The sequence below is a fragment of the Halyomorpha halys genome, unplaced genomic scaffold, assembly GCF_000696795.3.
Source record: "Halyomorpha halys isolate HHAL.00 unplaced genomic scaffold, Hhal_1.1 Scaffold858.1, whole genome shotgun sequence".
NCBI lineage: Eukaryota > Metazoa > Arthropoda > Insecta > Hemiptera > Pentatomidae > Halyomorpha > Halyomorpha halys.
The window spans coordinates 35,533-38,493 of NW_027110220.1; positions in this window are offsets into that span (position 1 = coordinate 35,533).

The following is a 2,961-nucleotide window of genomic DNA, read 5'->3' on the forward strand; positions in this document are numbered from 1 at the left end:
TATATAGTTTGTGTGAAACCACGTTTTTGTAATAAGGCATTTTTTGTAAGGGGACGATTAAATATCTTACCAATTTTTCGAACTTTATTAATTATAGAAAAGAATTCTTGATGAGTTAATATATCATTCTATTATCTTCTTCAACAATTACATTGTCAGTATCACTCTTACTCTTAAGTGCAAAACACTCCAAATGGCAAACTAAATTATCTTTTTTTTTTTCTTCAAAATAATCTAAAATTCCTGATAGCTTGGGCTTAGAAACTTAAATGTGTACCCTCACCGCAATTAGATTCTTCCCTCGTTAGCAAATTTGTATCACCTTCTCGTATTTAAAAGTGTATGAAGTCTTCATAATTTCCTCCATTCACTTTAACAACTCTTGAATATTTTTTCTCACTGTATCACAATATTTTCTCATCATATAAACAATGAAACCAAACCAAAGTATTATAAAAAGATGTTTTATCTTCTTTAAAGTTACCCTTATTCATTATTATTATTATTATTGGCGCAACAGACCGTGGAGGTCCAAGGCCTCGAGCGATGTACTTAGGTTGGTTCGCCACTCCCATTCCTATTTTTGCGAGTGCCATCCATTGGCTAACGGATCTCACAAATGCCCGGAGGGGGGGGGGGAGGGGTTGGCTGTGAGTGAGAATTGTATTACATGCTTGAAAAATCCCAGTTATGGATGGGGACTCGAACTCGCAACCTTTGGGTGACCTCCCTTTTATGAGTATATAATAAATCTGAAAAATATTTTGAATCCTAAGGTATGATATGCAAATACTATGTGACTAACATATTCACCAATTTAACAAATATTGATTTTTTTAAACGTATCACGTACTTTCTTCACAACTACAACCTTTTTATTTCACAGATACAAATCCTGTGCGTGTGCAGTATCGCTCTGAGTTTGAATTCGCAGTCTAATTAATTTTGCCCATTAGACATCAAAACAAAAATGTGTCCTATTTTGCTATGTTGGCAACCCCTAAACATGTAATAGAGAAAATTTAAAATATGTCTGATTAATACCGAAAAAAAGGGTTTTTAAAATTGTGAATACCGGTATTACAAAATTGTACAAATGGCTCAATATACCGGTATTCCGTATTCCGGTATTGCAATCCCTATCCAAGATATGCAGACGTGGGGAATGCTGGTTCCAGCGGCGAAAGATCTACAAATTCCGGGTGAAATTCTGTTTCATAGGTCCAATTGCCTATTATTGTGGATAAGATTAGCGTTTTTCATATTTGCCAAAATTAACAAAATGTTATTTTTAATTTTTCAGAAAAAAATAAGGCCATTTGAAAAACTGTCTGGAAAAATATTGAACGAGATCTCTATTAGGACCCAGCAACTTTGGGCAACCTTAGCCGGAAAAAATAAGCAAGATATGGGAAATGAGAAGGATTCATAAGATAATAATTCATTCATTACTATTTAATACAGTAAAATTTAGGTAAAAAGAAATTTCGCTAATACAAACTACACATACGAATATAAATACACTTTCTGACATTATTTTAATTTTGATTCATACCGAAAACAACGGCTTGACTGAGCTCACTTCAAGCTACACTCAAGATAGGATCATAACTTTTTCTTCTAAACAACAAGTGAAATAGAAGAATTTCGCTGAGACATTTCAGTCAGTGAGAGTTGTTCGAAATTCCTTATGAAAAAACTTTGAAACCAATAACGTTATAAGACTAATATAAATTTGACAGAAAAGTTTTCTCGAGCCCCTATACTTTGGATTACCAAAAGTTAAAGACTTTCAGCCAATATATACGGTTACTGATTTTAAATTGTTATTGAAGCAGAGAAACTGATTTGGCTTTTCTCAAAACTTCTAATATTTTACTTTGTGGAGGGATTATATTCCAAATAATATATGAGTTTGTTTTTCTGATATTTTTGCATTTTCCAATCTACAGTGTGGTTGGTTGACCACTTTAAATGAGTTTTTAAATTTTAATCGTAATTTCCATGAAAAAACGAAGAGCAAGAGCGAAGTGGCACAGGACTAGATACCCCATCAGATAAAACACATTATACTAAATTGACAAACAAACTTAAAACAGAACTTCAAAAATTCAAAACGCAAAATTTAACTAACTTAACTTAAAACCTCGCGACTACTGACAAATCTTTATGGACGACTACTAAGCAGTTTCCTAACTTTGAGAATTTTAATTACCCACTTCTTACTGAATCTCAAACATGGACAAAATCGGACGAAGAAAAATCTCAAATATTCGGTCAGCATCTTTCTAAAACCTTTGAGCCACACCCTGACATCCTTAGTTCAACCAACCATGAACACATTGAAGAAGTATTGAATACTCCACTCCAAATGACCCTGCCACCTAAAGCATTTCATCCATCAGAGATATCCAACATCATCCAGAATTTACCAAACCGCAAAGCTCCTGGTTATGACCTGATTACATCCCATATTCTAAAACATCTTCCTCGAAAATCTATTATATTCCTCACCTACATCTACAATGATGTCCTCAGATCCACATACTTTCCTGATCCATGGAAATTATCCATAATCAAAATGATTCCCAAACCTCGAAAGCCGCCAGAACACCCAACCTCTTACCGTCCTATCTCTCTGTTGCCTATCATGGGAAAACTCCTTGAGAAACTTATCTTAAAACGCCTGTACCCCATCCTAGATTCCAACCGCATAATCCCAGATCACCAGTTTGGATTCTGAACATCCAGTAGCACGAAATAAGATGTTGCGAAGTAATTGCGGAGAAATTGCGGAGTTAGCAACTCCCGTTCAACAGTCTGAAGAAAGGTTTGGAATATAACAATTGTTTCACGGTTCTGATCAATAACTAAATTTAGTATCAATGAAATTTATATTATTAATATTATTTTTGCTTCGGAAAGGGAACACAATACAACAAAGAACTACCGATGTTGCCA